The sequence below is a fragment of the Bos grunniens genome, chromosome 1, assembly GCF_055505025.1.
Source record: "Bos grunniens cultivar Pamir isolate PY7600 chromosome 1, Bosgru_T2T1.0, whole genome shotgun sequence".
In the NCBI taxonomy this organism is placed as follows: domain Eukaryota; kingdom Metazoa; phylum Chordata; class Mammalia; order Artiodactyla; family Bovidae; genus Bos; species Bos grunniens.
Window position 1 is genome coordinate 46936652 of NC_141165.1, and position 13856 is coordinate 46950507.

At 43.6% G+C, this 13856-nt stretch overlaps 1 long non-coding RNA gene across 5 annotated transcripts in view; it reads left to right on the forward strand.

Moving 5' to 3' along the window:
- The first annotated feature begins 9939 nt into the window (after positions 1 to 9939).
- Positions 9940 to 13856, forward strand: part of LOC147379388 (uncharacterized) — a 38617-nt gene continuing 34700 nt past the window's right edge. The window contains exons 1-4 of one of the 5 annotated variants that reach the window (XR_015160644.1): positions 9940 to 10358; positions 10572 to 10606; positions 10688 to 10778; positions 11488 to 12417. This is a non-coding gene — a long non-coding RNA (uncharacterized LOC147379388). The other 4 variants (XR_015160638.1, XR_015160643.1, XR_015160639.1 and 1 more) reach the window with 4 other exon arrangements.

The following is a 13856-nucleotide window of genomic DNA, read 5'->3' on the forward strand; positions in this document are numbered from 1 at the left end:
GTTCAAGCTGGTTTTAGAAAAGGCAGAGGAACCAGAGATCAAATTGCCAACATCCGTTGGATCATGGAAAGAGCAAGAGAGTTCCAGGAAAACATCTATTTCTGCTTTATTGACTATGCCAAAGCCTTTGACTGTGTGGATCACAATAAACTGTGGAAAATTCTGAAAGAGATGGGAATACCAGACCACCTGACCTGCCTCTTGAGAAACCTATATGCAGGTCAGGAAGCAACAGTTAGAACTGGACATGGAACAACAGACTGGTTCCAAATAGGAAAAGGAGTACGTCAAGGCTGTATATTGTCACCCTGTTTATTTAACTTATATGCAGAGTACATCATGAGAAACGCTGGGCTCGAAGAAGCACAAGCTGGAATCAAGATTGCTGGGAGAAATATCAATAACCTCAGATATGCAGATGACACCACCCTTATGGCAGAAAGAAACAGTTGAGAAGCTATGAAAAAAAGCATTACAGAACAATGGAAAGAAAGTAGCATACAGGAAATAACCAAACAGACCTACAGAAAAGATCTACTACACAATCCAGTGAAGCCTCTCTAGGAAATGATCTCGCATCCTACAGAAGCAGAATATTATAGGCCTCACACTCTTTTTTTAAAACTGTGTCATTTTCTATATTAAGTCTTTAGGTCCTGTGCTTTTTGATTTATTTCCAGAATATGGAGCCCTAGCTGTAGCCTTAAAAAAGCAGTTTCTTCTTAAATACAGACAAAATAGAAAAAGTATATTAAGACTGGTACAAAAGGAGAGGGAAATAACAAATGATACAGCTGTTCATAAGATAAAGCTCTCCAGATAAAGTCAAAGGCCAAAATTTATAAGGGTAAAAACACATTCTAAATTTAGTAATCATAAAAGTGCTCCTAAAAATTGTCTACAGAAGTCCATTTTTGAGAGAGAGATCTTCAAAAGTTAAAGTTTCTTTTAACTGTAAATAATGTTAACATAAAACAGGAGGCCTTGGTGCAGCCCCTTCCAAGTGAAAGTCGCTCAGTCACGTCCGACTCTTTGTGACTCCGTGGACTGTATAGTCCATGGAATTCTCCAGGCCAGAGTACTGGAGTGGGTAGCCTTTCCCTACTCCAGGGGATCTTCCTAACCCAGGGATCAAACCCATGTCTCCGGCATTGCAGGTGGATTCTTTACCAACTGAACTATTAGGGAAACCCTCTCGGCCCCTTCCAGTACCCCATTAAAAGCCCTGAGATGGAAAACACTGGCCATAAGTTGAATGGTCTCTGATAAGCTGAACCACTATGTACTTGAAATAAAGTCTTTGTTCTCAAAAGTCATTTATGCTCTTTTTTCATTGTTAACAGTATTAAATCACAGAGAGTATGAACACTTTAGAGGTGTATGATCTCCCATTGTTTTGTTTTGGGGCAAAGGATCTTCAGGCTTTGTCTTTGCTCTTCTTCCTTTGATGTATTTCTACTGACTCGTTATGTGCTTTCCATTCTCTCTCTCTCTTTTTTTCTTATCTTCTGAATAGAATTTCTTTTTTCTTCTCTTCTTTTTCTTATTCCCACTGCCACTTCCTACTGCTCATTTGGAAATAATTCCCTCTGCAACTATTTTTAGGAATTACCCAAAGAACCCACCTGCAATGCAGGAGATCCAAGTTTGATCCCTGGGTTGCGAAGATCCCCTGGAGAAGGGAATGGCAGCCCACTTCAGTATTCTTGCCTAGAGAATACCATGGACAGAAGAGCCTGGGGGGCAACAGTCCCCCTGGTCCCAAAGAGTCAGACACAACTGAGCAACTAACACACCCACACGTTAACATGCTTACACAGTCTCTTGATGCTTCACCCAAACAATACAAGTACCTTAGAATATTATAACTACAATTTTCACCCCATTCCAATTTAAATTATATTTTGAACTTGAATTCCATCTTGTTTGTTTAACCTCAAAAATTAGATATTACTATTATTGTTACATGTGATCAATGTTTGTCAATTTCTTTGCTCACCATTTCTCCTTGCATCTCAGACCTTCCTCCATTTATCCTCATATCTTTTGCATAAAGCACTTTTTCATTTCTGAAAGTTTCATTCAGTTTTTTTTCAATCTGCTAGCTTTGTCTTAAAAATTCTCTTATTCCTTTTTCACAAACTTTTCGTTTCCTTAAACATACCAAACATGACTCTGATCCTGGGAGGGATTGGGGACAGGAGGAAAAGGGGACAACAGAGGATGAGATGGCTGGATGGCATCACCGACTCAATGGACGTGAGTTTGAGTGAAGTCCGGGAGTTGGTGATGGACAGGGAGGCCTGGAGTGCTGCGGACACGATTGAGTGACTGAACTGACTGACTGACCAAACATGATTATTTTATATTGTATCTGATCATCTTTATAGATCTGATTTTTCAGTCTGTTGTTTCTGCTGATTCTCACTCACGGTGCTTTATTTTTGGGTGCATGTGTGGTGGAGGGAAGGGCAGAACATGCCTAAGTATGTTTTTATGTGCTTAAGTTCCTTGGAACTTTATCTCTAGGGCTTCTTTGAGACCTGGGTTGAAACTGTGTTCTTTCATAAAAGATTTGCTTTGCTCTTCCCAGTTGATTACACAAACATTCTTGGAGCACTTTCGTTAAAATTCTCTTCTTTCAATTTTTCAATTACAGGTGATATAAAATCAAACAAGAAATCACACGAGGGCCAGGTTGCAGGTATAGATTCTCAAGTGAGACTTCCTCCTACTTTCCTCCAGCATAAAGATCAAATCAGATGTGTGACTGTCTCCTGCATAGCCCCCCCCCCCTTTTTTTTCCCACGCCCTTCAAATTGAAGGTAAAACCCTTTGAGATTCCAGCTTTATCTCCTATAAGACTTCCAATTTTCTGTGGGCCTGAGGCTTTAACTCCCGACGTCTCCTATCAAACATTTTCCAAAATGTTCATGGTTTCCTTCCAGGTTTTGGCAGAAGCACTGAAAGAACTCACTTTGGTTCTCTTCTCCCAAAGTCACTACTTCTGTCTTGCTTTTTTATTTCTTCAGATTCCTTACTTCTGTGCCATCTTGTTGATGCCTTTAAAAAGTACTTCCTTTGTTATTTTGTCTAGCATTCTGGTTGTTTTCATTGGGTAAATCTTTTAGCATATCTAGTTTAGCAAACTAAAGGCAATAGATACTCTGTGGAGATGGGGAGACATCATCCATGATGCAGCGTATGTGCTGAACTGAAGGCTTCTATAAAGCACCGTGTCAGAAGAGTACAGAGGTCTGGGACCAAAGGACGGAAACAGAAGTGGCCTTACTTACACTATTCCAGTGACCACCATTCTCTTTTTTTGTAATATAAGAATTCAAAGCTAGAAATTTCCTCTAGTCACCTGCTTCTGGGAAAAGCAAATCCATACAGTGCTTAATGATGTAGAATATATCTTTCTGTATGGAAAAACCCCAGTATATATTTATTTTGATTTTTTGGTTATTTTCAGTCTGTAGGATATTAGAACAAACATTGCTCTTTAAAATTATTCTGGAAAGAAATGCTGATTTTTAAGGAAAATTATCCATATTCTTAAACTTTATATTATTTTCTCTTCATTCATTTCTTCATTTGACATACATTAAATTTTTTTGTGCCAATCATTATGTTGAGGTGGGAAATTAAAAACATCTGTACCAGATTATTAATTTCTTGCATTAAGTACTATAAAAACTTTTAGAGAAGATGAAAACCCTGCTTTTCTGGAGATAACAGCTCAGTGTTTGACCCTAAAGCATTGGTTACCTGGTTTCAAATCACTTCTAAACAATTCTCCAACACATTTTGAATGAACCCCAGGAGCTCCAATGACTATGTCATTAATAAACTGTTTAGCTCATAATTATTTACAAAGAAATGGATCAAAGAAATTTAAGAGATGAAGAACGTAAGTTACATATTGCCTGTTGAATCAGTTGCCCACTAATTCATTCAGTATAGATTCATGGCTTCAGGAAAAGAAGAATATAAAAAATACTTTTAATCAAAAAAGCCTAGATTAAAATGATGAAAACTTGATTCAGCATCCCTCACTTTTTAGGCATTTCCAAACTCTGTTTCACTTTCTATTACCATTGGCCATGGGCAAGCGCCATCTCTCTTCCTTTTGCCCCGTGGCACACGTGGAGAAGGCCTGCAAATGCTGTGTGTGTTTTGGGCTGGTTGCAAGTGTTAGCAGAGCTCTCCTGCATGCCCCCAAACAATCTGTGACTGTGTCACATGTATTTCTCATTCAAAGTAAATTTCAAGTTAGTCTTGTACACAAACACCCTTTGAAGTCATGAAAAAGTTAAAGAGTTGAAAGAGGCGGCATCTAATTGGTCTCGTTAGGCATTGAGATCAAACACGACATTTGTTATCAGAAGAATAAGGAATACTTTGACCTTTCTCTCTTTATATGGCAGTTAGGCAAGAAACGGACTGTATAAAGATTTTTTTAAATTATACTCTGCTCTTTCCTGAGCTGGATCGTTTTTATGTCGTGATATCAGTTTTTCTTACTTAGAATTATCCCTTAATCTCTTATCTCAATAACGTATTCACACATATTGAATCTCCTTCTGTAACTGGCATTGACTGGGCTCCATACCTCATACCTAAGTAACTACCTGGGGTATAGTTTAAGAAGGCAACTCAACTGTCTGAATCTGCTGCTTCGTCATGCCTGGGAGAAACTGACTCACCTTTATTAATCTACAAACAGTTTTAAGAGAATTAAAATCAGAGTTTATCAAGTTCATGTTACTATCTTTATGTATTGGCATTTGGGAAAGTCTCCAGTCATTGTTTTTCATTATCACTGTGGCTTTTAAAGCCTTCAATACAGTCATTTTGGCAAATGAGTGAACACCAGCAACTGCATGAAAACAATGGCTTCACTTTGTAATGTAATGTGGGGAAAATATTTTTTAATTTTCTAACAGGTGCTGGGCTATGAGTCTGACTCATAAAGATAGTAATTATACCTCCTTTCTAAAGTGAAGCAGCAGAGAGAGAACATACTAAAATTAATGAAGAGAGCAAGACTTGGGTTCATTTTCTCTATCTGGAGAATTCATGATCCTGAGAGGTTTTTAAAATGAATCATTGCTTTGTGAAGTACAGCTCAGGAGCAGATATTTGTCTTTGTGTCAAAAACAAGGACTCTTAGCAAATTGAATCTCTTCCTACCTTTAGATAATTCAAAAAAGATAAAATCTTGAGGGCTTTATAGTGTTGAGCAGGGATAAAGCCTTCTTACAGATTGGAACAAAATTCTTACCAGTGTCAACTGGCAGATAAAAATGAATTTCAGAACTGATTTTCACATAAAGAGTGTTGTAATATTGCAGCAGCATGTAGTCAGGATAGTTGGTAATTGTGTACACAGGCTACATTATGTGAAAATGAAAGCTGATTGATTCTTGTGGTGCATGCGTTAGCGATAGAATGAATCAGAATGAGAAATGTTTTCTCATTTCTTAAGTGGTGAAAGTAAGGTGGGAGGAGGGGTGCGGAGAGGCTCGGCTGACAGCAGTACTGGCTGGCTGACAGAGGTAGTATGACAGACCAGCTGAAAACAAGGGGCGAAAAATGCAAGGTATGTACACTTTAATTTGAATTCCAAAGGGCAAGTGTCTGACCTTGAATATTTGCTCCATGCCTTATTCAGCACCTGTAGCTCACAGATACGGGCATAAATAGTCCCAAGTCCAATTCATTTCAGTAGAAGATTGTGTTCTCTCTCTCTCTCATTTTTGGAATATGATATAAAACAATAAAAACAGATTGATGAAAAAGGACACTAATAGGAATTACTTTGCAAAGAAAAGTTCTGAAGACTACCTGCTAGTCACCCTAGCTCCTGGCATTCCTTCATGTCCTTCAATCATCCTCAGCTTTCCACCAAAGCCCCATTCTGAATGCTCTTTATCTGGCTGCCGTAAACTGACGAGGTTGCAAGAGCAGAGTGCCTGCTTGTACACAGTGACATGTTGTACAGCTTTGCAGTCAGCCCTGTCTTGGGTCTGGTACTGAAGATTTGTTTTGAGGTTTCCTTGGGCACCAAATGGAAAACAAGCAAACAAACAAAAGCTACATGAAATTAGATCTTTCCATTGGTTGTGGAGAAAGGCATGTTATCACAGATGTGTATCACCTAAGCAGGCTATCATTTAAAGGGATAGGGGAGCAAGAACAGCATAAGCCTGAACTAACAGCCAGAAAAGTGTCTGTGGGTAGAATGTGGATCAGTGAGTTCATTCCTTCTTTTCATTGACACCTACAACTACAGGGAGTATAAACAATAACTTACTATGTTATGGACCGAACTGTGTTCCCCAAACCCCTAAATTCCTATGTAGAAGCTCCAATTTCTATTATGACAGGATTTGGAGATAGGGTCTCTAAAGAGGTAAAGATAAGTGGGGTCATTAGGGTGGGACCCTAATTCAATAAGACTGTATTCTTATAAGAAAAGGCAAGGAAGTGATTATCCTCCAATTAAATAATTTAAAAAAAAAGAAAAGAAAAGATGGGGACTTCCCTGATGGTCCAGTGGCTAAGAATCCACTTTCCAATGCAGGGCACACAGGTTCAAACCTGTGTGGGAAAGTAAGAGCCCACATGCAGTGGGCCAACTAAGTCCATGTGCTGCAACTAGAGGGAAGACCAAGCACTGCAACGAAGAGGCTGCCTGCCAAAACTAAGACTCGACATAGCCAAAATACATAACTACAATATTAAAAAAAAAAAAAGGCAGAGACACAGGAATGTGCATGCACAGGGGAAAGACCACTCAAGGACCCAAGGAGAAGACTTGCCATCTGTAAGCCAACGAGGGAGGCCTCAGAAGAGGCCAAACCTGTCAACACCTTGCCCTTGGATCTCAGCCTCCAGAACTGTGAGAAGATAAGTTTCTCTGGTTGAAGCCACCCATTTGTTATGGCAGCCTGGGCAGACTAAGATTTGAGAGGGTGTACAGGTGTGATGCCATCCCATTGCCATGCTAGGTTGCAGCCAAGAAGCATGGAGACAACCTGAACTCCATGACAGCCTGACACACGCGCCAAATCTGGCTTCTCTGTGAACTCCCATCTCCCTTGTGCATTATACTAATAGAAGAAGGAATGGAGGGACCATCAACTAGATCCCATGTGCTGGACACTGTGCTCTGAGGATGCAAAAGTGACTCACAGAGTTGCTTCCCCTAAGGAAGTCATCATCTGGAGAAAGGCAAGATGAGTCAGTCCTCTGACACAGGTATAGAGAAGGCCTTTGGGAGGACTTGGGATTATGCAAAGAACAGAAAGGATCATAAAGGCTTCACAAAGATGGAGTCTGAGGAGAACTGTTTTGGTATCTACTGCGTTCTAACCACTTAACCTAGTGGCATAAGATACTCGCCATCTCCTCATGCTCAAGGAGTCCGTGGGTCAGGAGTTTGGATGAGACACAGTGTGGACAGCCTGTCTCTGCTCCATAGTATTTGGACCCTGTTGACTCAGAGTGGCTCAGGTGACAGGGGGTGGGCCGGAAGCATTCACTTCCAAGGTGGCTCTTCACTCACGTGCCTGGCACCTGGGATGAAGGACAGACTTAGCTGGAATGCTGGCCAGAGTGCCCTTAGATGTCCTCTCCAACATAGCAGCCTCAGGGTAGTTGAGCCCTTACACTGTGCTTTCAGGGTGTCAATAAATCAAGTACCCTTAGCGAATGAGGCAGAAACTGGATGGCTTTTTATGGCCTAGCCTCAGAAGTTTCAGAGCATCATTGCCACTACACTTTTGGTTGAAGCAGTCCTATTTAAAGGGAAGGAACACAGACCCCCACCTCTCTAAAGAAGGAGCGATCAAATATTTGTCACCATATTTCAAAACAGCCACATGGACCCTGAAGCATAAATAGGATTTCAGGGCTTCTCTGGTGGCTCAAGGTAAAGAATTTGCCTGCACTGCGGAAGACCTGGGTTCCATCCCTGGGTCAGGAAGATCTCCTGTAGAAGGAAATGACAACCCACTCCAGTATTCTTGCCTGGATAATCTCATGAACAGAGGGGCCTGGTGGGCTACAGTCCATGGGGTCACAAAGAGTCTGACATGACTAAGTGACTAACACTTTCACTTTCAAACTTGATGCACTGATGCTCTACTGCCTACAAAATTTTTTTTCTGATTTTACATGAAATGCACATTCATTATTTACAAGAAATAAAAATCATAGAAAAATAGAAAGAAACTTCCTCATTACTTCTCTAGGCAAGTTATATGACTGGACCTGAGCTGGGAATTAGAGCTATAACTTTAAATAAAACATAGTTCTCACCTCAGAGGGTTTCCTACTAAACCACAAAGGGATAACCACTGCTAATATGTTGGTGTAATCCTTCCCAATTGAATAAAACAAATTGAGATTATTCTGTACATGCAGTTTTGTGTCCTGGTTTTTTTTTTTTTACATCCGGTACACAAGATAGTGTGAGAATTTTCCTCATAATATTAAATATTGCACAAAACTGTGGTTTTGAATGGGTGTGCCACATATCATCACACGAACAGACCGTTTTTTATTTCCCTGCTGCTAAACATTGAAGTTATCTTCGAGTTTTGGCTACTACAAAATAATAACATAATAAATATTCTTACTCATCTTTCTGCTTCTCTGACAATTTTCTTAGGATAAAGGCCTCAATTAGTTGACTTACTGGTTCAGAAAGAAACAATGTTTTAAAAGCCTTGCTTATGGTTGTGCAATTTGCTTTACAAAAATACTGGACAATTTTGCATTTCCCCAGCGGGTGTTTGAGGAGCATCAAGCAACAGAACACATGGGAAGCAGGTCTGTCCCCAGGTACAGGGAGGAGAGATCCGGTCCAGTCTGAATCAAGCAGAATACTGAAAGAAACCAATGGGGAGTCAGAAACGTAGTCAACTAATAACCAGCATGGGCTTGGCAGCTAAAGAGATGGACACTGGGAGATGACTACTGCAGAGTCAAGGTAAATAAACACTTCCCTGACTTTGGCTCTGGGGCAACATTCTGAAACCAAGTGTTACCTAAGGGGTGCTCAGAAACCCAGGTTTACTGGGGTGTGAATTAGGGCTCCTTGGGTGGTAAGCAACAGAAACTAACCCTAGCTAATCTATGCCCAAAGGGAATTCACTGGAAAGAAAAAACAGCTAATTTCTGAATGGCAAGGAAACCAGGACAAAATGGACAGGAACTGAGGCGCTTCGTGGACAGGAAGCAGCACAGAGTCAAGGGTCTAAGATCTAGGATCCCCTCACCAGTGTCTCCTGGGTCCACTGCTGTGGATAAGGAATGAGCTCGAATTGGATTCTTTTAACGACTTTGCTCCAATTTTGGGTTCCAGGGAAGGCAGATCTGACTGACCTCAAAAGATCTGAATATCTGAACTTGGGCTGAGAACAGGCAGGCACCTCGACTAACAGCTTCCTGTAGATGGGAGAAGTGATTCCCACCAGTGAATCAGGGCACAGCCAGCCCAAACCAAACACTATCCACCATACCATGTTACCCGGCAGGGGAAGTACACTAATGCTTTACCAGCATGAATCTCTGAGCCCAGCCTCCCCATCCTGCCACGCCCCACCAAAGCAGGAGTCTGTGGAAATGAAAAGAGGCCCAGGGACCATCAGGCTTTGATGAGAGATGAGTGAGAAATGCTAAATATGAGCCACAACGTATGAGGCACTGTGCTGGAAGTCAGTGCAAACAACCAATTAACATAATTCCTGATTCAACTTGAACTGTGTTTTAACCTCTTCACCTCCCCACCTCTTCTTCATCTGAAACACTGGGTTTTAATTAAGAGCAACAGGGAGGGGTGAGAAGTGGGAGGGAGGCTCAAGAGGGAAGGGACAGATGTATACCTATGGCTGATTCATGTTGATGTATGGCTGGAAACTAACATGATACTGTGATTATCCTTCAATTAAAAAAAAAAAAAAGCAACCAGGGAGCAACTGGACTGGAAGGAGTCTTGACAGAGGGCCAAGGCCAGCCCCATATGCCACCTTCTGCTTGGCTGAAGTCCCCTCCTCCGTCTGATGAGCCAATGTAGAAGAGAGGAGTCAAAAGATATCGTGGCCTGGCTTTGTTGGGGGGATAGTGAACATGGATCAGGACATGGAGTAACTTTAGGAGGCTGGCTCTCCCCAGGAGCTCTCCCACAAGGACAAGATCTCCCAGCCTTGCCTGTCCCTGCCAGCTGATGAGAGTTACTCCTCATCCCAGGGATGAACAAGGTCATCAACACAAAGAAAAGACCAGCTCCCTCCCTGCTCAGATACGTCATCATTCAGCCAGGCAGTGACAAGATGAAAAGAGGGCAGGTAAGTCTCAGGGACAGAAGCAAGGTGACAAAGATTCATTGTACTTGGGTGGGGACATGAAAAGTCACGGGGTCAGGGAGGTGTTCCTAGGATGGGTCAGTGTCATAAAGGGTGCCCACTGGGACAGGAGGGTGGGCAGCAGACAGCAGCTCCACTCTTTCTGGACCAAGGGCAGCAGCCCTGGTCTCAGAGCCCTGTTGCTGTTCTCATCAGGAGAATCTGTGCTGCTGAGGAAGACATTCCCTCTGGTGAGTAGGGCTGTAACTGCTCCCTTGGGAAGTGGGTGTTGGGGCACAAGGAGGGGAGAAGAGCCCTGCATTTTTTGCCAGGGTCAACTTCTGCCTTCAAGAGCACATTCTAGAAAAAAACTACAGGATCTTCACATCAGCAAGGCTGCAGCACAATCCCAACACCTCCCTGGTGAGCCCTTCCAGCACCTCTGAGGGTGGGGAGACAGCTGCTTGTTCCAGTCCCCCTGCTGAGCTGGGATGGGTGGGCTTTCCATCAGGGACCAGGGTCAGAGCAGGATGAGCGGTCCGCAGGGGTTACAGTGGTCCTGGCACACACAGAACTTAGAAACTGTCTAAGAACATTAACAACATTCTGATTTTTCCCGTGATGAACGCTTCAATCTTTTTTTCTGAAACGTGAAATTATATCCATTTTTTCCCCCTCCCATTTTTCAGTGCTTTGTCTGCTCAGTGTGCTTTGGGGTAACTGTTCTGGGTGTGGTCCCACGAGGCCCAACCAGAGGGACTTTGCTAACTGTGCGGAGGCAGCCTGGATGCATCACAGCAAGAATTAAGTCTAGACGTGCAGCGCTCGCTGCCTGGAACATATGAGTCACCATTCCCAAGAAAGAGAGTGATGTCCTGGCCGGCTCTGCCCTCCCCCGGGCTGCTCCCGGGGAGCCCCTCAACCCCTTCTAGAGGGCAAGGCTGGGGGACTGAGAGTGGGCCAGGTGTCTGCAGGGCCATCCAGGGCAGCCTGTCACCCCAGAACTGACTTGTGCCTGCAGCCTCCTTTTCCTCTGGGCCCCTTCGGTCCTGGTCAGAGGGTCCTCACATCCAGGGTGTGGCCACCGCAACCTCACTCAAATCCCATGTTCACTTCGATACCTGTTTTGCAGATCTGTCCTTGGAAACTGTCTGTCAGCACCTGTGTATCAAAGCAGAAGCTGTAGCCTGTGTCATTCTTGCCCTTGTTCCAACGTTGCTGCTGATGCAACGGGGCCTTGCTAAGTCCAACTGCATCTCTTGCCAGGATATCAGGGTTTCTCTCATGGTGTCAGAGGGGAGCACATGGTATCAACAACATGTTTGATGCTGTGAATCTTTGATTTTTCTCATCAGAGGGCCCCAGCTGGCTTCCCAAGTCTGAAAGTAGCCGACAGAAATCAGAACGGCCGTGTGGTCACCAGCATCACAGCAGCCAGGCCTGTCCTGGAGCCCCTACAACTCCACAGACCCCCACCCACTCCATCCCCTCCCTCTCTGGCCCCAGCAGGTAGATAATGTGATGAGGAGGGAAGGGCAGAGAGCCAACACTTTGTACAACAGCTCCAGTTTCCACTGTCATCTCGAGATATGTGGAATGAAAGTCCCTGTACAGTCATGAATGCGTAATGCCTCAGTCACAGCCTCACAGCCTTCCGTGCCTCAGCGAGGGAAAAGCAATCCCACAGCTCCTTCGTGGCCACTGGGGCCTCACTCAGACTCAGCTCCTCAACACGACAGAGGGTCGTAGTTTCAAAAAAAAAGCCAGGGTGGTGGTTTGTTTCAACACCGTTTGCCATGCTTGAGCAGATGCACTTCATCAAAGCTCCGCTGGCCTGTGGGCTGCCTCCTGGCAGATGGACAGCCCCTGCCCCCGGAGGCCCGGCGATGACCTGTGGGGGTTACCTCCCTGTGCACCAAAAATATCCTGACCATTTCTACACTCTGCAGTTCGTGCCAAAGTAGGTGCACACCTTCCCTGAGTTTGTATGTGTTGATTTATTAAGCAGCGAGGGTTCCTCACAACCTGGTAAGATTAAAAAAAAAAAAAGTCTTTCACTTCAGCTTTTATTGTTGTTATTTTTTGCCTTTTTAGTCTTCTTGGCATGAACCCAGGTACCTCTTGATAGCTGTTGTGTTGTCTCCAAGACGACAACCTCCGCAAAAATGATACCCGTATTTCACAGAGGATGGGCCTTACCCTGTTCTCTCTCCACCCCATTTAAGAAAATTCCAGAGTTTGGCTAGCACTGTGACAGCCTGTCAGAGAAAAAATATTTGGCCAGAAGCTATAAATAGCTACCTTCTGCTGATGTATTATAACAGTGATGGTTATAGCAGTGGGGAGCGGGTCTGGGTAAGATCGTCACTGGGCAAGGTGTCTGATACTTCCTCTCAGCCTCCTTCAGGAATCTCCCACATCAGTGGTTCTAAATTGGGGCCATTTCTGCCCCCAAGAAACACTGACAGTGTCTGCAGATATTTTTGGTTGTCACAATTGGGGAGGTGGGAGAGTGCTACTGGAATCTAAGGGGGTAGAGGCCAGGGAGGCTCCTAAATATCCTACAATGCACAGGACAGCTCCCCCCGCCGCCATCAAAAAATGATCCTTGTGCCAAGACTGAGAAATCATGATGGTATCTGCTAAGAGTTGGTGATGGACAGGGAAGCCTGATGTGCTGCAGTCCATGCAGTTGCAAAAGTTGGACATGACTGAGCAACTGAACTAAACTGAAGTCACCCCCACTTTTATATGACATTCCAAGTAATCTGTGGCATATACAGACAAACTTAGGGTGGAGGAAAGGTCACCCTTCTTCAATTCACTTAAACATCATTAAAATGTATCAAACATGTCTACCTGTGTAAGGACCTGCAGACAGGATTGCAGCTCTGCCCTCCAGAGATGCCAGCAGTGAAGCTGCCAGTGGTGGCGAGAGCCCCTCACATGAAGGGCTGGGAAACTGAGAGGGGGAGATGAACTCCCTGTGACCTGGAGGTCCTCTGAAAGGAGAATTCATACTGTAAATATGGACAAGGAAACCTCTGCCCTCAAAGTGGGAGGAGAAAGCGCCAAAGCCTTGGGAAGAACTGAGCAAAGACAGAGGCCTGCCTGGTGGGAGAAGACCTGAAGTCAGGCTGGGGGCTCTGGCATGGGCTGTGTGGAGCTTCGGGACAGAGAATGAGGCCAACCTTCTTTTTGTTGCATTTACTTTTTTTGGAATAACAGGCCACATATTTCTGTTTCAGATTTTCATAGCTTTCCCTTTGTTTGCTATGGTAACATTACTATTCAGTTGAGAATCTTGCCATTTCATGCAGTATTTAAAGGGGGGAAAGGGTTTTAGCCTAAAACGTAAATTATCAAGTTCCTCCTGGGGCCAGAACTAAATAAGATTCTGTACTTGGTTCAGTCGCTACTAATTTTCTGTGAGATCCAATTTGTTTTTAGAAAAACTCGCTTTGAGTGTGTATATGCAGAAGGATCTCAGAATCATGATGT